This window comes from Gorilla gorilla, chromosome 5 (assembly GCF_029281585.2).
Source record: "Gorilla gorilla gorilla isolate KB3781 chromosome 5, NHGRI_mGorGor1-v2.1_pri, whole genome shotgun sequence".
Lineage (NCBI taxonomy): Eukaryota > Metazoa > Chordata > Mammalia > Primates > Hominidae > Gorilla > Gorilla gorilla.
Window position 1 is genome coordinate 46,282,640 of NC_073229.2, and position 20,746 is coordinate 46,303,385.

At 42.3% G+C, this 20,746-nt stretch overlaps 1 long non-coding RNA gene and 2 other non-coding genes across 3 annotated transcripts; 1 reads left to right on the forward strand and 2 right to left on the reverse strand.

Moving 5' to 3' along the window:
• Window positions 1-8,700: 8,700 nt before the first annotated feature.
• TRNAA-UGC (transfer RNA alanine (anticodon UGC)) lies at window positions 8,701-8,772 on the forward strand. The gene has a single exon. It is a non-coding gene; the product is annotated as a tRNA-Ala (tRNA).
• On the reverse strand, window positions 8,705-19,806 carry LOC129534216 (uncharacterized). The gene is made up of 3 exons (XR_010134095.1): window positions 19,678-19,806; window positions 10,876-11,058; window positions 8,705-8,885 (listed from the first exon to the last, which is right to left on the reverse strand). It is a non-coding gene; the product is annotated as an uncharacterized lncRNA (long non-coding RNA).
• TRNAT-CGU (transfer RNA threonine (anticodon CGU)) lies at window positions 13,432-13,505 on the reverse strand. The gene has a single exon. It is a non-coding gene; the product is annotated as a tRNA-Thr (tRNA).
• Window positions 19,807-20,746: the final 940 nt, after the last annotated feature.

The following is a 20,746-nucleotide window of genomic DNA, read 5'->3' on the forward strand; positions in this document are numbered from 1 at the left end:
TGAAGGTGGAGGAGGGAGGATTCAAAATTACATAAACAGATCATTCCAATAGCGTATGACAAGTGCTCTGGCAAAGATAAGCATGTATAACTATGGCATTAAGCAGAAAGTATACCGCTTTCTTGATCAAAAATTGACGACTCCAGGAATTTTGAAAGACTTGACCAAATAAATAAAGGCCGAGAGTTACGCACGAGAACCAACATGGGTTGTGCTTCTCGGATTCAGGCCAAAGTTCTCTGCGCCGGTGGGTGGAGCTTCGTTGCACGAAATGAACACCCAGTAGTGATCTGCCCGGCTAACGCTGGGGCTTTGCGGACCTCAGGTCTTAGGCAGGAGCTTGCGGGCCTAAAATGCATTAGCTGGTTTTTACTGAATTTACGCTTAGCAGAGACCTACAGAAAAATGAGATCCAGCTCGCCGCTGGAGGGAACAGCTGTGGCCTCCCAGTGACGCTGATATAGACGCGAGACTGGAGTGATTTTTTTGATAATCCTGCTAGAGACAGAATGCGTAAGGATGGGTAAGGGCGACCACCACCGTTAAGCAATGACATGCGAGCTCCAGCACCGCGTCTCCCCGGTCGGATGCTCACTGCGCTAGCGGGAGGGGACCGTTAAGTATTTTCCGGAACCGTTTATCAGCTCGGCCTTGGACATATGTCCTTTTACCCTTCAGCAATAAAAACATGGCCCTTTCTCCCCGCTCTCGGGCGGTTAATTTTAACCCGCAGATCGCAGTTTCAGCGGACTAACATTCCTCGCAGACCAAGCCTCGTCTCTGCCTTCTTAGGATTCAGCTTGGGATGGTCCATTGACTTCTCCGGGGAGCTCCTAGCGTTTGCGGCCGCGTCACATCTCCAACCTTTGCCTCGCCCTGCCTGTCATCCCGGTTTTCTTTCTTGCCCGCCTAAGTGTGGCGGGCAGGGATACTATTCCCCGCCTTCCATCCCGCCCCTTCCTCCTTGTCGCGGACTCCTTGTCCTTGCCGGTTCACCTCCCTGTGGAGGACCTCCTCTCTCTGTCATTGGAACAAGCCTTGCTCGGTCGTCAGTGCGGATGTTCCTGGGTCCCCTAGAACACTCGAAATCTCCCCCAAAATACCATAGAGTAGCGGTGGGTGCCCTGCCCCTTGCTGTACCCCTCTGTCCGCAGCCGTGTTGAGGAGGGTAAGGGAGAATAGAAAACCAATGTGAAAAAAAACAGGCAAAAGCTAAGATGAAAGCTTTTGAATCAAGTAAAAGAGGCCCCAAAATAAATAAATATAAATCTCTAGAAATAAGCAAAGAGAGCCTAACTGGAGGATAAAACCTTTGGCTCTTTGCTTATTCCTCTTGCTGCGCTTCTCTGCATCCCAGACTAACTCCCTTCCACCCACCACCTGCCGCTCCCCGCTGCCGCAAGTGGTACCTTAACAGACCGCAGCGGGTGGCGGAGAGATCTGGGTGACCTGACTCGGGCGTCCATCCCCCGGCCTGGGCTGCGGGAAACGCTGGTAACCAACAGGCCAATGCAGGTTCTAGGGATGTCAATCCCTGTCTACTGCTTAGCCCTGCGTGTTTAGTTAAAGCGGTGCATTTGTTAAAATTGATGACCTAAATTGACACATCAGTATTACTCAAAGTCCATAGTTTACAATAGGGTTTACGCTTGGTGTTGCACATTTTATGGGTTTGGATAAATATGTAATGACATACGTCCACCATTATAGTATACAGAGTATTTTCGCTGAGCTAAAAATCCTTTGTGCTCCACCAATTAATCAGTCCCTCCCTCTCCCTCTACCCCTTGGCAACTTCTGATCTTTTACTATCTCCACAGCTTTGCCTTTTCCAGAATACCATATAGTTGGAATCATACAGTATGTAACTTTTTCAGATTGGCTTCTTTCACCTAATAATATGGTACATGTTTCCTCCATGTCTTTTCACGGCTTGATAACTCATTTCTTTTTTTTAGCACTGAATGATATTCCATGGTCTGGATGTGCCACAGTTTGTTTATTCACCTACAGAAGGAAATCTTGGTTGTTTCCAAGTTTGGGCAATTATGAATGAAGCTGCTATAGAAATATATGTGTAAGTTTTTATGTGTACATATGTTTTCAACTTCTCTGGATAGATACTAAGGAGTATAATTGCTGGCTTGTATGATAAATGTATGTTTAGTTTTGTAATAAACTGCTAAAGTCTTCCAAAGACGTCATACCATTTTGTATTTCCATCAACAATGAATTAGAGTTCCTATTTTTTGACATCCTCAACAGTATTTGGTGTTGTAAGAGTTCCGGAGTTTGGTCATTCTAATAGGTGTGTGTGTTGTCTCTTGTTTTAATTTGCACTTATCTGATGGGATATGATGTGGAGCATCTTTTCACAGGCTTAGTTGCTACTTGTTCTGGGTTTGTTTCTTTTCAGTCTTTCTTCTCTTTGCTTTTCGGTTTTGGAAATTTCTACTGATATATCCTTAAGTTCAAAGCTTCTTTCTTCAGCCATGTGAAGTCTACTAATAAGCCCATCAACAGCATTCTTCATTTCTGTTACAGCATTTTATTTTTATCTCTAGCATTTCTTCGTGGTTGTTTCTTAGAATTTCCATCTCTTTGCTTACATTGCCCATCTGTTCTTGCATGCTGTTTAATTTATCCATTAGAGTCCTTAGCATATTAATCATAGTTGTTTTGAATTCCCCATCTGGTAATCCCAAAATCCCTGCCCATGTCTGTTTCTGATGCTTGCTTTCCATCTTCAAGCTGTTTTTTTGCCTTTTAGTTTGCCTTGTAACTTTTTTCTTGGTAGCTCAACATGATGCACTGGGTTAAAGGAACTGCTGCAAATAGATCTTCAGTAATGTAAGGGCAAGATGCAGGGGGACAGGAAGATTTCTGCAGTCTTGCAATTAGGCCTGTCTTTTAGTAAGCCTGCACCTCTGCACTGTGAATCATACAAGTGTTGCTTAGATGTTTTTCTCTTCCCTTAGATGGACAGGATGGCTAGAGTGGGCTGGAGTTAAATATTTCCCTTCCATGACATGGAAGGTTAGAGCTGTCTGGGTTGGGTATTTTCCTCCCCCAAGAGCTGATAAAACCAGAGCAGGTTAGGCTCTGATTAGTTTCTCCTGAGGGCAGAATTTATTAAGACAAACAGGTGCTATTCAAAATGGTCCCTTTTCCTCTCCCCATGTGGAAGCACAAGGGGATTTTTCTCTAATATTTACTGCAAGAATCTGGTCAAGTTCCTGTAAGTGAAATACACAAAAGCATGGGGCCTTGCTGTGACTGGGTCCCCCTGGAGTTTTTTAACTTTCAGACTTGTCCACACCTAGCCTCCAGCAGTTCATTGATTAGAGTTCAGGTTTTCTTATCTATGCAATGGTTCCCACAGATATTTCTGCTCCAGTGTGCTGTGATTTTCAATGTCTATCTGTCTGTCTCTCCAATTTGGGGGGGGGGCACCAGTTTCCTCTGTGACCTATCTTCTTTTATGAATCTAAAAAGTTATTGATTTTTCACTTCCTTCAGCTTCTCAGTTGTTGTTAAAGCGAAGTGGCAACATCCAAGCTACTTACCCGCAAAACCCTAAACTGGAAATCCAAAATGTTTTTACTGTTTTATTTTCCTTTTTTTAATCCCAATTAATTGTATCTCTACTATATGTACTGTTGTTTCAAAGAAAAAAAATAAAACCTGGATGGAAACAGTGACTCACACCTGTAGTCCTAGCACTTTGGGAGCCCAAGGCGGGTGGATTGCCTTAACTCAGGAGTTCCATACTAGCCTGGCCAACATGAAACCTCGTCTCCTTTAATACAAAAAGCAGCCCGGTGTGGTGGCACGTGCCTAAAATCCCAGCTACTCCGGAAGCTGAGACAGAAGAATCACTTGAATCCGGAAGGTGCAAGTTGCAATGAGCTGAAGTCCGGCCACTGCACTCCCGCCTGAGTTACAGAACAGAACTCTATCTCCAAAAAAAAAAAAAAAAAAGCAACAAAACAAAAAAACATTAAACAAAATATTTTTAAGTACAAAGGGCTAAACGGCTATGGGGAAATACTGATATTTGTATACATTCAGAAATGTGGTTAAAAGAACAAATCTGACAGCCCCTAAAAATTTCAGCATAACACTGGGTCCGGGATTGGCGGGTTCTTGGTCTCACTGACTTCAAGAACAGAGCCGCGGACCCTCACGGCGTTACAGTTCTTAAAGGCAGCATGTCCGGAGTTTGCTCCTGATGTTTAGGTGTGGTCGGAGTTTCTTCCTTCCGATGGATTCGTGGTCTCCTTGGCTGAGGAGTGAAGCCGTAAACCTTCGAGGTGAGTTTTACAGCTTTTAAGGCAGCGCGTCTGGAGTTGTTCCATCCTTCCAGTGGGCTCGTCATCTCGCTGGCTTCAGAAATGAAGCTGCAAACACTCCAGGTAAGTGTTACAACTGCTAAGCCGACGCGTCCGGAGTTGTTCGTTTCTCCCGGTGGGCTCGTGGCTTTGCTGGCTTCAGAAGTGAAACTGCAGATCTTCACGGTGAGTGTTACAATTTATAAGGGCAGTGTGGACTAAAGAGGCAGCCACAACAAGATTTATTGCAAACAGCAACAAAAACAAAACTTTCACATTGGAAGGGGACCCCACCGGGTTGCCAACGGAGCTCGGGCAGCCTGCTTTTATTCTCTTATCTGGCCCCACCCACGTCCTGCTGATTGGTAGAGCCGAGTGGTCTGTTTTGACAAGGCGCTGATTGGTGCATTTACAATCCCTGAGCTAGACACAAAGGTTCTCCACATCCCCACCAGGTTAGCTAGATACAGAGTGTCCATACAAAGGTTTTCCAAGGCCCCACCAGAGTAGCTAGATACAGTGTCGATTGCTGTATTCACAACCCCTGAGCTAGACACAGGGTGCTGATTGGTGTGTTTACAAACCTTGAGCTAGATACAGAGTGCCGATTGGTGTATTTACAATCCCTGAGCTAGACATAAAGGTTCTCCACGTCCCCACCAGACTGAGGAGCCCAGCTGGCTTCACCCAGTGAATCCCGCACCAGGGCTGCAGGTGGAGCTGTCTGCCAGTCCCGCGCCCTGTGCCCACACTCCTCAAACCTTGGGTGGTCGATAGGACTGGGTGCCGTGGAGCAGGGGGTGGCTCTCGTCTGGGAGGCTGGGGCCACACAGTAGCCCACGGGGGTAGGGGGAGGCTCAGGCATGGCGGGCTGCAGGTCCCGAGCCCTGCCCTGCGGGAAGACAGCTAAGGCCCGGCGAGAAATTGAGCACAGCAGCTGCTGGCCCAGGTGCTAAACCCCTCACTGCGCGGGGCCAGTGGGGCCGGCCGCTTCGAGCGCAGGGTCCGCCGAGCCTACGCCCACCCGGAACTCACGCTGGCCCGCAAGCACCGCGCGCAGCCCCGGTTCCTGTCCACGCATTTCCCTCCACATCTCCCGGCAAGCTGAGGGAGCCGGCTCCGGCCTTGGCCAGCCCAGAAAGGGGCTCCCACAGTGCAGCGGCGGGCTGAAGAGCTCCTCAAGTGCCGCCAAAGTGGGAGCCCCGGCAGAGGAGGCGCCGAGAGCGAGCAAGGGCTGTGAGGACTGCCAGCACGCTGTCACCTCTCAACACAAATTGACTTGTTTTCAAATAGATTTGGTGATTTTTATAAATACAGGTTTTAATTTCAGGCTTCTATTATCACATACCTTTTTTTTTAAGATTTACAGTTCTAGGCTGGGTGCGGTGGCTCACGCCTGTAATCCCAGCACTTTGGGAGGCCAAGGCAGGGGATCACTTGAGGTCAGGAGTTCGAGACAAGCCTGGCCAACGTGGTGAAACCTCCTCTCTACTAAAAATACAAAAATTAGCCAGGCGCGGTGGTGGGTGCCCGTAATCCCGGCTACTCAGGAGGCTGAGACAGGAGAATTGCTTGAACCCGGGAGGTGGAGATTTCAGTGAGCCGAGATCGTGCCACTGCACTCCAGCCTAGGTGACAGAGCAAGACTCCGTCTCAAAAAAAAAAAAAAAAAAAAGATTTACAGTTCTAGTTATAGCAAGCTTTCTGTAACACTGATTGGGTTAGGCAAAGATCGTGTCAGTCATTTTGCAAATGTGTTAATCTTCAAAAATAGGCTGTAAAAGTACAAAACTATGAAAACAGAATATAGATTATGTACATGTGGCTCAGCTGTGAACAGAAAAAAAGGTAAATAGTGTACAGTTTGCTGATACAAAGCACTTCATTGCAGTGCCAGCAGACTGATCTCAAATGAGGTGTCCCTTGTAACACAAGAGCGAAGATTAATTAGTCTGTTCTCATACTGGAACAAAGAACTGCCTGAGACTGGGTAATTTATGAAGAAAAGATGTTTTTTGTTGTTCTTGTTTTCTTGAGACGTAGTCTCGCTCTGTTGCCCAGGCTGGAGTGCAGTGGCGCGATCTCGGCTCACTGCAAGCTCCACCTCCCGGGTTCACGCCGTTCTCCTGCCTCAGCCTCCTGCGTAGCTGGGACTACAGGTGCCTGCCACCACGCCCGGCTAAATTTTTTTGTATTTTTAGTAGAGACGGGGTTTCACTCGATCTCCTGACCTCGTGATCCACCCGCCTCGGCCTCCCAAAGTGCTGGGATTACAGGCATGAGCCACCGCACCCGGCCGAAAAGAGGTTTAAATTGATTCACAGTTCAACATGCTTAACAGGAAGCATGACTGGGAAGCCTCAGGAAACTTACAATCATAGTAGCAGGTGAAGGGGAAGCAAGCATATCTTACCGGACGGACCAGGTCAGAGGGGTGGGGGAGGTGCCACACACATTTAAACGATCAGATCCCCAGATCTGATATCACTATCAGGAGAACAGGAAGGTGGAAACTGCACCCATGATCCAGTCACCTCCCACCCAGGACCCTGCTCCAATTAGACGTGAGATTTTGGCTGGGACACAGATCCAAACCATATCTCAAGACTTCTATCAAGGACACCTTGCATTGCATAATTAAAATAAAAATAGGATTCTTTTACGATGTTATCCTTGCTCTATGGAGAAGAGCAGAGCCAAACTGTTTATTTTTTAAACAGTTTCTTAGTAAAATATTTTGTGGTTGCTAAACCCATGTACTACTGCATAAACTCAGCCATGGACAGCACATTAAAGAAACAAAAGTTTAAACTCTCTAGGAAGCCAGCTGGTGGACATCCTCTCTAAAGCCCAAATTGCATGTGTACTGAGACAAACGTTGCTGCTTCAAAACAACCAAAATTGGGAAAATAACTGAGGTCCAGAAACAAATTTTCTGTCTCCTGACTCCTTCTCTTCTCTTAATATGGTGGATAGATTCTTTAATGTTCAAAGGCTTTCAAATATAAACAGAAATATCTGCTACTCTTTGTCTAATACACAAGTAATTTTTAAAAAGTCACATACTATTTTCACAATATATTAAAAATCACTTTTATTTCCCTCACACGTTTAAATATTTTGATACACACTCATAAAAATTCAGGTCTAATATGTCAAATTATTTTATTTTTAAATGCTAGAAACATCTTAGTACTGTGTTATTGTTAGAAAATGAAACAGCAGGCCGGGCGCGGTGGCTCACACCTGTAATCCCAGCACTTTGGGAGGCCGAGGTGAGTGGATCACCTGAGGTCAGAGGTTCAAGACCAGCCTGGTCCACATGGTGAAACCCAATCTCTACTAAATATGCAAAAATTAGTCGGGCATGGTGGCAGTCGCCTGTAATCCCAGCTACTCGGGAGGCTGAGGCAGGAGAATTGCTTAAACCCGGGAGGCGGAGGTTGCAGAGAGCCAAGATCGTGCCATTGCACTACAGCCTGGGCAGCAAGAGCAAAAACGTCGTCTCAAAAAAAAAGAAAAAAGAAAAAAGAAAATGAAACAGCAATGTTGTATTCATCAAAACCTTACATCAGCTGTTCTCAAACTTAAGCGTGTACCAGAATCACCCTCAGGGCTTACTAAAACACAGATTATTGAGCCCTACTTCCACAGTCCCTGACTCATAGGTCTGGAGTAGGCCTAGAGAATTTGTATTTTTAGTAAGATCCTAGGTGATGCTGATGCTGTTGTTCTGAGGACCACATTTTGAGATCTACTGCCTGACACTGAACTCTGTTTCTCACATTTTGTAACCCAGATTTATATTTGAATATTCACATTTCTCTTACGCTTTTTATTCAACAAGATACAGATTTACTCACCCAATCTACTGAGTGGGATTTTTCTTCTTAGACGAGGCGGAGGGTTGGTTTGTGGATAATTCCAAGCCCAAAACCTAAGACTGGGTATGCCTTACAAGATCAATCTATCCCAGTACTTTACCCACTGAACTGGCTTCTGATTACAGTTAGACTTTGTATAATACATCAGGAAATTTCCCAGTGGTTTGCTGTAACCATCTATGGTTCTACTTTTCTTTATTCTGGCCATTTCAAATGACTGGATCTGAATGACTTATATACATAGTCCTGCTCGGATAAAAGCCAGTTTTGCAACTCCTTGTTCTGTGTGGGGCCTCGTGAGTTTCCAATTACTCTAAAGGACTTAGTGACATTGATTTAAATCTTCTTTCTCACATTCATGACCTGCAAAATTCACACAATTCTTGCACAACAAACTATTTAAAACTTATTTTGGGGGGAAAAAAAATTGATCGAATACAGTATATTTTTAAAAACTTTTTTTGGAACAACAACCGTGTATATGTGGGGATGTAGCTCAGTGGTAGAGCGCATGCTTTGCATGTATGAGGTCCCGGGTTCGATCCCCGGCATCTCCAATAGGTATTAAGGTTTTAGCGCTGATTCTTGTTCAACGTATATGCTGCCGAGTAAATCTTCCGCTCACTGTTATTGCCAAGGTCTCTCAGGCCCTGGAGCTGTAACTCCTTTTCTGGAAAGTGGGAAGGGTAAGAAAGGAGGTTAGGCAGAAAAAAGGATTGGTTTGTTTCCACCTCTGCCCTTTGTTTTCTCAACATCTCTTTGATCTTTTCACAGTGCTTCTAGGTTTCCAGGCGAAAACCAAGTATTTTATTTCTCATTCCTTCTATTTTACAAGTGATCATATATATATCATATATATATGATATAATGTATACATATATATATATATTTTTTTTTTTTTTTGAGATGGAGTCTAGCTCCGTCACCCAGGCTGGAGTGCAGTGGCGCAATCTCGGCTCACCGCAAGCTCCGCCTCCCGGGTTCATGCCATTCTCCTGCCTCAGCCTCCTGAGTAGCTGGCACTACACCACGCCCGGCTAATTTTTTGTATTTTTAGTAGAGACAGGGTTTCACCGTGTTAGCCAGGATGGTCTTGATCTCCTGACCTCGTGATCCACCCGCCTCGGCCTCCCAAAATCCTGGGATTACAGGCGTGAAACACCGCGCCCGGCCACAAGTGATCATATTTAAAGTCAACTGTTGAATAGAAAGTGCATTACTGGGCCGGGCCCGGTGGCTGGGAGGGGAAGGAAACATTTTTTTTCCTATAGCAGAAAGATAACTTGTAAATGTAGAATAAATGATGGATTTACAAGATCATCATTTGGCAACCATCATACTTCTAACTGATTCAGGCCAGGATCATCAATGGGTGCTAAATTAAGTTGATAAAAGTTGAATGATAACAGGATATTTACATAGTCTCAAAGTCAGGATACTTATTAATGACAGTGGAGAAACCTGGCAAACACGGTCATAACCAGGTGACCAAAATTAATACCACTGGTAATGGGACAGCTGCCATTAAATATCTCCTGGTAAAATGCACTGAAAAGGGCACAATGTCAGCTCTCTGGTATTCCTACCCAAAATACGTAACCTAAATCCAATCATGAGGAAATAGCAGACTAACCCAAATAGAGGAATATTTTATAAAATAACTGGCCTGTACTATTTTAAAAATACCAATGTTATAAAAGAAAAAGAAAGGCTACAGAACATGACAATTCAACATATGCTCAAAGATTTTCTTTTGCTAAAAAGGACATTTTAGGGACAATTAGCACAGTCTGAATAAGGCCCATATATTGGACAATAGTATCGTATCAATGTTAATTTCTGATTTTGATCATTGTACTGTGGTTATGTAAGAGGGTGTTTTTCTGTTAGGAAACATACATTGAAGTATTTAGGGGTAAAGGATCATTATATCTACAACTTATTCTTCTTTATTTTTATTTATTATTATTATTTTTTTGAGACAGAGTGTCACTCTGTCGCCCAGGCTGGAGTGCAGTGGCGCTATCTTGGCTCACTGCAAACTCTGCCTCCCGGGTTCAAGTGATTCTTCTGCTTCAGCCTCCTGAGTAGCTGGGACTACAGGCACGCGCCACCACGCCCGACTAATTTTTGTGTTTTTAGTAGAGATGGGGTTCTTCCATATTGACCAGGCTGGTCTCAAACTCCTGACCTCGTGATCCACCCACGTTGGCCTCCCAAAGTGCTGGGATTACAGGCATGAGCCACCATGCCTGGCAACTTATTCTTAAATGGCAAATGGTTTAGTATGTGTGCGTGTGTGTGTGTCTGTGTGTATACATGTATATAGGAACTTTTAGCTCATATGTATATTTCATATGTATAAAATATATATGTATACATATATACATATTAGATGTGAGATAACAGTATATCTCACACGTATATGAGATAAAGGCATATGTCATATGTATATGAGATTAAAAGTATGTCTCATATGTATAAAATATATATGTATACATATATATACACATATGAGATATACATATGAGAGAAGGTCCGTATTTGGGAAGATTGAGTGAAGGATGCAACTTTTCTGTAAAAATGAAATTATTTTAAAAGTAAAAATTAAACTAAAAAGAAAAGAATGAGATAGACCTTAGGCTAGTCAAGTTGCTTACCAAAGGTCCACATTTGGTAGTGAAGGATCCAGGACATGCATACAGACTTTGTCACTGACAACTCCATGCTCCTTTCACTCCTGTGCACAGTCAGTCACTTTATTGCCAGCCTTTTCTCTGCATTTATATGTGAACAGATTTTTCTCTGGTGTGACTTGATCCATTGAATGAGCATTGCTTTCACTAGAGGGAGGAAAGCATCTTTGGATTGAGTTGAGAGCCACTTCACTTTTCAATCTGTGGTCCAGTACATAAACTTAGAAGTTGTTTGCTAAGTTTGCACAGAGACTGACTCAGCTCTTTGCTGAGTGTGAGGGGACTGCAAAGCTCTTTTAAGGCTCCTTAGATAATTCACCTTGGGGATCAAAAGACCTTAGAGGACTTGACTCCAGCCTCTCTTATTCTGGCAGCTAGGAACTTTATATAAGAAACAGAATAGAAAGCTAAACTTTCAAGAGAACTCCCAGTAAGCACAACTAAATTCTCATTGAAACCTTAGTGAATTCATCACCATTAAGTAAAGAGAAAGAGGATAGGATATTTCTTATTAATCAAAAATTAAACAAAGGCATTGATGTACTTGTCTGATGAAGTTTTACTCTTAAAACATCTGGAAAAGGAGTCATTTGTGAGCAATAACTCCCCTGAGGTTGCAGATATAGACTTTTTCTCAACTGGGGGGTTTTCCGCCTAAAACTTGATGCCAATTCCTTTTAAGTATTTCTTACATTTATACTTTCTCCACTTCTGATTATGTTACTGGTTATCTGCTTTTCTAGTTAATTTTAAATTTATTTTCCAAAAAGAACACAATAAATAGGAGAATACATCTCAAACCTTATATTTTTTTCTTCACTCATAATTTTTGAAATGTGTTTATGTTCAATTACACATGGATTTTGGTTGCTCTTAATATAAAATTAAAACTCCTTGGCATGGCCTCTAAAATTCTGACACAGTTTGGTCCTATCCTTCTGCATCCCATCTCTCAGGCTGCTTGCCCATGGCCTTCCCACTGTACTCATACCAGCTTTTTTCCAGTCCAATGCACTTTGTCCAACTTCCTCTGCCTGGGTTTTCCTATGGTCTGTCTCCCTTTCCTACGCTGTCCTCTTTCTTTGCAACTGAAGACTCTCCTCTTATCTCCCTGATGAAACCAAATCCCACCGGTATGTTCTAAATCACAGTCATTCCTTTCTTGCAGCACTTATCATAGCCACAATGTTATGTTTGTCATTATATAAATAACTTCTATCCATTTACCCACCCCCAACTAAGCTCTTATCTCCTTTGGGATAGAGACCAGGCCTGTTCTGTTTACCTTTCCACACGTTGGTGTGAGTAGGCATAGAATTAATAATTTTCGGAATGAATGAGGGGATGACTAGAGTTCTGTAATTATCACATAAAACAGATGAAGGCATATCTTCCACTGCTTGAAGTTAGCTTTAAGAGGTGTTTATGGACCACATAGAATTCTTTTCAGAATTCACTTCAGTGATCTCACATCCAGAAATATAACTTTTTGAAACTGGCATGCTGGCTCAGAGTCATAACACCCCTGTTGGGACATCTGCTTCTAATAACCCACTTTAAATCAACCAAGGGAAGGGAGTGATAGTACTATAAAAATCAATGTCAGGAAATAAAATATGACCCCTGTCCCTAAAACAGCTTATTTTTTCTGAATATTCATTTGCGATTTACTGTTTATTGATTTATGAAAGTCATGGATTTTTTTCAGTGGCACATGGACACCCAAGAACTTAAGGAGGTCAGAGAAAATCTCAAAAGAATATGCAAAATTTGTCCGTAAGTCTGTGTGTGTGTGTGTCTGTGTGTTTATAGACAAAAGTTTTTTTTAGATAATGTAATGAGTTCATGTGCCATACAATTTTAAGAACCATTATTCTAAATCGCACTGGATACTGTTTGTTTTTATAAATAATATTATTTATTTGTTACTTAAGACTTTGACTTAAATAACTTTGACTTAAGTAACTGAGAAATATTGGATTTAAATATTAGCTTGATTATTTATCAGCTGTAAGATTTGGGCAAGTTTATTTCCTTCTGATACTTCATTTTTTATCTGTAAAATTGGCATAATAATGTTTACTTCAGTGAATATTCTAGGAATTAAAAGCATGTGAGAAAATACACAAAGTGCAACTTAGTAAATGTTCCATAAATTGCAACCATTTTTCATCCATGTGGACTTTAAGCAAGGTTACCATGGAGTTTGAGAAACCAGAAGAATATATTTTTAATGTTTTGAATTAAAAGTTTTACAATTTTATTTTAGAGATTTTTTATCCGTGATTGAACTTGAACCCCTGAGTTTGGTGAAATTCCAATATAACTGTCTGAGAGATCATCAGAAACTAATAGTCTTTGAGGATGCAGGTGTATTGAAGAGAGATTGGGGAGATTAAAGCTCTATGCAATGGACTTGATATTGTGATTAAGGATTATAGACTAAAAATTGTGATAAATTTACAAAAACAGACGGCCCTTATTAAAAGGGGAAAGAAAAAAAAAACCGCGCACACCCTAAGGCCCCGCTGGGATTCGAACCCAGGATCTCCTGTTTACGAGACAGGCGCTTTAGCCAACTAAGCCACAGAGCCAGCTGTGCAGACCGTGTGGCTTCTTTTATGACCGAATTGCACTTAATTAGGTGACAAATTCTGTTGCTATAAAGAGTTACTGTGTTTTCGAATACATCAACTTTGCAGTAAAGGCAGACTCCTGAAAGGAACTTCTAGAAATTAGACTCCCTTCGAGTCCAACAAAACACACCCACACTCACACAATCACTTAGAAAATGTGCTTAGAACAATGTCAGCGCGTCCCAGAGGGCAAATAAAACCGTGAAATCGGAGAGTGGAGATGAACCGTGTTCCCAGCGGAGGAAGAGGCAACGGTCTCTAGACGTGGCGAGAGCAGTTTTTACATTCCATGGCATTGCGGTGATTTCGAATCATCAAGTGATTGGATTCTAAAAGTGGAGTGAAAAGCTTTTCTAGCAAAACAGATCATTCAGAATTTTCATCACATTAATGGCTTTTCTGGCCAATTAGAAGATAGCACACGGATGCGCTGAAAAACAAAACCTGTTAACGCGTTCAGACTCTCCAAACAGCTGCCAGATCACTGCTTTAGAGAAAGCAGGCGACAGCTGGGAGGCGACCTGGTCGGAGCTCACTTAACGGTTTTGTATTTCGAATCCAAAGAGCCGTTGCCTGCTCGAGGCTTGTGTTCCCGCGGCTCCTGAGAGGGGGCACAGATGGAAACCAGAAGGGGAGGCGTCACCGGACAGGGTCTTTCCTAATTCTGCCTTCCTCATTTTGGTTCTTCAAGCTTCAATTAGATGTTTCCTAATATCTTCCTTATGGATCCTCACCTTGTAGAAGCTAAACAAACATTAATTGATTGAAAAATCCCCAAATTAAGATCCATTCTGAAACTGTTAACGATTGTATCCTAGTTTTCTGCCTTTGCTTAGTACTGAGGCTGGTGCCAAAGTGAGGGAGTGAGTTCACCAAATAAAGCAAGCGTCTCTGCACATTACCCAGCTTCCCCGCCATGTTAAAAAGACAACAGGGAGGACTACAAAATTCCCTGTTTAACCTGGCAAAGGCTGTAAGGGGCTCTGGGCCGGATAATGCCCTTGAATCCTAAAGTCTTTCTTAATTCCTGTCTTGAGCCAAAATTTGGAGCATTGCCATTTCGTATCCCATTCAGAATGTTTTTGTAGTGAATATAAACTTATTTTCCTGTTAACCAAGATAGTCACGTTTTAATTTAATATAGATTAACAAACTGTTATGATTAGAGCTGTACTAACAGTTACTGTATTAAGAGTTACTGTATATTTACTGAGTTTGGGACGCAACATCCCCCAAAATCATAAGGACCAGGAATCATAGCCTTTCTGAATTTGAATCAGCTGAATTGTTTATGATCAGGATTGTACTAACTTCAGTTACTAAAATATAACTGGGATGGCATCATGTCCAGGGAAATATTGTTCAAGTTTTTTCCAACAAGAACGATGTATTGAATACCTACTATGTGTCAGGCATTGAAATAACTTCTGTAGACACAACTAGGCACAAGGTGGCCAGATGATAAAAATCAAACAAGAAACAGTATCACAATAAAAGAAGTACAATGTGATAGTTGAGTGCCTAGCAGGTCCCAGTAATCAAGTTCAAAGCATAATACTTTGTTTTAGGTATATTTCTGACATTGCCCAGTTCAACTAATTTTAAAATTTCTTTTTGACTTTTGCTGGAAAAAGTCCTAATAGATTTTTCCCCCCAATGTCACAATTAGTACTTGAACACACCTGGAATACGTTCAAGTTAATCCAAGATATTTAAACAAAATAAAGAATATGGCTGGGCGCAGTGGCTCATGCCTATAATCCTAGCACTTTGGGAGGCTGAGGCAGGCAGATCACCTGACGTCAGGAGCTGGAGAGCCTGTCCAATATGGTGAAACCCCGTCTTTACTAAAAATACAAAAATTAGCCGGGCATGGTGGTGGGCGCCTGTAATCCCAGCTACTCAGGAGGCTAAGGCAGGAGAATTGCTTGAACCCGAGAGGTGGAGGATGCAGTGAGTCGAGATCACACCACTGCACTCCAGCCTGGGTGACAGAGTGAGACTCCGTCTCAAAAAAAAAAAAAAAAAAAAAAAAAATTATTGGACCTCGTGAGACTTACTACCACGAGAACAGTATGGGGGAAACAGCCCTTATGATTCTATTATCTCCCACTGGGTCCCTCCCCCAACATGTGGGAATTATGGGAGCTATAATTCAAGATGAAATTTGGGTGAGGACACAGCCAAACCATATCACTATCCCAATAGGATCCTCCTCCAAATAGAGTTGCACTCAAAAAGAAAAAAAAAAAAAAAATATGTGAGTGAATTGAAAGGCTAAATAATTCACATGAGATCTCCAGCCAATTTGATGCAAAAGTGCTCAACTAACATCAGAATCCAAGACAGCTGACTGAGGGATATGAATATCAATCCTGGAGCATGAGGATTTGTCACAACTGCAGTGACTTCATATTACCCTCAGTTATGCTTTCTTTGTTAAGAATAGGGTGATTTACCATAATACTAGTTAGTAGCTGTTAAAAATTGAATTTTGTCCCCTGAAAATTCATGTTTAAATCCTACCCTCAGTACCTCAGAATGTGATCTTATTTGGAAATAAGGTAATCAAAGAGGTAAATAGTTAACTTGAAGTCACACGGAGTAAAGTGAACCCCTGATTCAATATAACTGGTGTTCTAATAAAAACGGGAAATTCGTCTGGGTGCGGTGGCTCACGCCTGTGATCCCAGGACTTTGGGAGGCGGAGGCGGATGGATCACCTGAGGTCAGGAGTTCAAGACCAGCCTGGCCAATATGGTGAAACCCCATCTCCACTAAAAATACAAAAATTAGCCGGGCGTGGTGGCAGGGCTGTAATCCCATCTACTCGGGATGCTGAGGCAGGAGAATCACTTGAACCTGGGAGGCGGAGGTTGCAGTGAGCCAAGATCGCGCCATTGCACTCCAGCCTGGGGACAAGAGCGAGACTTCATCTCAAAAAAAAAAAAAAAAAAAAGTAGGGGGATGGAAATTTGAACATACACACACATGCAGGGAGAATACCATGTGAACATGAAGGCAGAGATTTGGTGATGCATTCACAAGGAATTTCAAAGATTGTCAGAAAACCACCAGAAACTAGAGGAGAGGCCTGAAACAGATTCTCCCTCACAACCCTCAGAAAGAACAAACCCCGCTGACACCTCGATCTTGGACTTCTTGCCTCTAGAATGTGAGATTATAAAGTTCTGTTGTTTGAGCTGCTTAGTTTGTGTTATTTTGTTATGGCAGCCCGAGGAAACCATTGCAGTAAGCAGCATCCTCTGAGAAATAACTAAGTTGTGTCCTAAGATTTTCCACAAACTTCATTAAAATGAACTTATTTAAAAAGAAAACTAGTAAATAAGAGGTGAGGTGAAGTAAGTGTGACAGGTTCATATGCCTAATTAAAAAGCTGAACAAAAATTTGAGTTCAAAGATAGAAGAAAATAAAAGGCACAAGGAAAAGTATGTGTCAGCTTAGCGATCCCAGTCCATAGTTTCTGAGAACAACCGGAGGTGGGGATAAGCAAGGACCACTCAGAAAGGGAGTATCTCACAGATGTGTGGGAAGAAGAGAGCTTGAACCTGGGAAAAAAAGTTAAGCTAAGAATAGGAATTAGAAAGGATGGAAACCGAAGGATAGAACAGGGATGGTAGAGGAAGAGGCCATCGTCGGAGGTGGTAAAAGCAAAGACTGTGAGCTAGGAGAACAAAGCTGGCTGGATCCTGAGGGTAGTGAGTTACTGTAGTGAGTGTAGTGAATGAGTTGAGGTGGGGGAAAGTAAGAGCATCTGGAGAACAGAAGATGGAGATGAATGTGATCTGAGATTAAGGTGGGAAGGTAATTTAGGAATAAGAGATGGAGTGGGTGCACTGGAGAAGGTATTTTGAGGGAGGACGCAGAAGTGAGAGGCATAGGTGGTGGCTATAGAAGGGGCCCTACAGAATGGGTGGGCTTAAGGAGAAGCTAGAGAAATGCAAGTTGGGAACACCAAATCAGCTAGAGGAATAAGACTGTCAGTCAGTGGAAAGCAGGCAATTGGCAGGTATCTATGCTAAAGTGTTGGGCATTTTGCCCTAATAAAACTTCGTCATGAGATTGAAGTGCCATTCAGTGTCTAGTGAATAAGGTTAGTATACCATGTGTACACCATCTACATTCACCAGTGACTTTAATACAGCATTTGTGACACTGGGTTACCAGAAAATCCTTTCAAACTTCTCTAATGGTAGCTTTGACACTAGCAACTCAGCACAGTACCCCAGTGTGGTCCTTTTCCAGCCTGAAAAGGCTATGTTTGAGTGTGGATTTCACCACAATGAGACAAGAGAAAGTAAAAGTACTTACTAACAGTTAAGCACAGTAGAATTGCTAGTCCTATATCAAATGGATTGGCTTTTGAGAAGAAATTGCATTATGTCAAGTAGCCTAGGAATATGAATATTAGATCATCACATTTTGGATTACTACTCAAGTGAAATAGTTATTTGAACCATAAACATGCATTAAAAATCTTGATGAACAACCAGATACAACTGAAGGAAAGATGAAGTACTTGACATTTAAAGGTAGAAACACAGTTACATGCCACATAAGGACATTGTAGTCGACAATGAGCCACATAGATGACAGTGGTCCCATAAGACTGATTATAATAGGGTTGAAAAATTCTGATCACCTAACGACATTGTAGCTGTGGTAACATAGCCCAGTGCATTATTCACATGTTTATGGTGATGCTGGTTTAAACAAACCTACTGCTCTGCCAGTTGTGTAAAAATATAGTACATACAATCATGTACAGTACATAATACTTGATAATGATAATAAATGACTATGTTACTGGTTTATGTATTTACTATAGTATACTTTTTATTGTTATTTTACAGTGTACTCTTTCTACTTATTACAAAATAGTTAACTGTGAAACAGCCTCAGGCAGGCCCTCACAAGGGATTCTTGAAGGCATTGTTATCATAGGAGATGACAGCTTCCTACTTGGTATTGCCTCTGAAGAACTTGCAGTGGAACAAGATTTGGAGGTGGAAGATGGTGATATTGATAATCCTGACCCTGTCTAGGCCTAACCTAATGTGTGTGTTTGTGTCTTCATTTAAAAAAAAAAAGTTTTAAAAGTTAAAAAAAAAAAAAAGCTTTTCAATAGAAAAAAGCTAATGGAATATAGATATAAAGAAAAAATGTTTTTTTGTACAGCTTTACAGGTGTTTGTGGTCTTTTGGTTTTTTTGTTTGTTTGTTTTTGTTTTTTGAGACGGAGTCTTGCTCTGTCACCCAGGCTGGAGTGCAGTGGCGAGATCTTGGCTCACTGCAACCTCCGCCTCCCGGGTTCAAGCGATTCTCCTGCCTAAGCCTCCCGAGTAGCTGGGATTACAGGCGCCCGCCACCACATCTGGCTAACTTTTGTATTTTTAAAAATTTTTAGTAGAGACAGGATTTCACCATGTTAGCCAGGCTGGTCTCAAACTGTTGACCTCCAGTGATCAGCATGCCTCAGCCTCCCAAAGTGCTGGGATTACAGGCATAAACCACCATGCCAAGCCAGGTGTTTGTGTTTTAAGCTAAGTGTTATTACAAAAGAGTCAAAAACTTTTTAAAAATTAAGTTTATAAAGTAAAAAAGTTACAATAAGTTAAGGTTAATTTATTATTGAAGAAATAAATACTTTATAAGTTTCGTGTAGCCTAAGTGTATAGCATTTATAAAATCTACAGTAGTGTACAGTAATGTCCTAGGTCTTCACATTGACTCACCACTCACTCACTGACTCACCAAGAACAACTACTACCAGTCCTGCAAGACACATTCATGGCAAGTGCCCAGTACAAGTGTACCATTTTAATGGAGTGCAATGGCGCAGTGTCAGCTCACTGCAGCCTCGACCTTTGGGCTCACTTGATCTTCCCATCTCAGCCTCTTGAGTAGCTGTGACTACAGGCGTGTGCCACCACACCCAGCTAATTTTTGTATTTTGTAGAGATGCGGTTTCACCATGTTGCCCAGGTTGGTCTACAACTCCTGGCCTCGAGCGATCAACCCGCCTTAGCCTCCCAAAGTGCTGGGATTACTGTCGTGTGCCACTGTTCCTGGCCCCATTTTTATCTTTTATACCACATTTTTACTGTACCTTTCGTATGTTCGGATACACAAATACCACTGTATTGCAATTGCCGGCGGTATTCAGTTCAGCAACATGCTGTACAGCTTTGTAGCCTAGGAGCAATGGGCTATACCATACAGCCTAGGTGTATAGTCGGCTACATCATCTAGGTTTGCATAAGTACCCTCTGTGACGTTCGCACAATGACGAAATCATCCAACAATGCATTTCTCAGAACATTTGCCCCTTATTGACACACGACTGTATAAAGATTTTTATCTTTGGCCGGGCGCGGGGCTCACGCCTGTAATCCTAGCACTTTGGGAGGCCGAAGCTGGCGGATCACAAGGTCAGGAGATTGAGACCATCCTGGCTAACACGGTGAAACCCTGTCTCTACTAAAAATACAAAAAATTAGCCGGGCGTGGTGGTGTGCCTGTACTCCCAGCTACTCGGGAGGTTGAGGCAGGAGAATGGCGTGAACCCGGGAGGCGGAGCTTGCAGTGAGCTAAGATCGTGCCACTGCACTCCAGCCTGGGATACAGAGCAAGATTCCATCACAAGAAAAAAAAGAAGATTTTTATCTTATGAATATCTATTATTGGAGATATCTCTGAGAAAAATTTACCCACTTGAACAACAACAACAATAGATCCAATATGATTTTAAATGACAACAATATAAATGTAAAATGACATTATAAATATAAAATGACTACAAAATAAATACATAACCATATCATAAGGGAAATAAAGAGAGGAAGAAATCTCCAAAAAAAAAAAAAACCACCAAACACAACCAAACAAAAACCCACCAGTAATTCAAGTCCAGCATAGTAAGTGCATGAAGTAAAACCATTTAACCCAGAGGCACAGACAGAAGCCTCAGTCAAAGACGGCAGCTCTACCTTAGTGCTTCCAGAGCCAGAACTCATGGCCTGGGGCCTATTTTGGGGCAGAGATACAGAACTGAGGCTCCTGCAGGAGGCTGGGAGACTCCAGAGGCTTTCCCACGGTGGAGAGGCTCTTAGGGAAAATAAGAGTCAAAGCAGTATCTTGGTATCCACTGGCCCTTTAGTCATAGACATATGACCAGT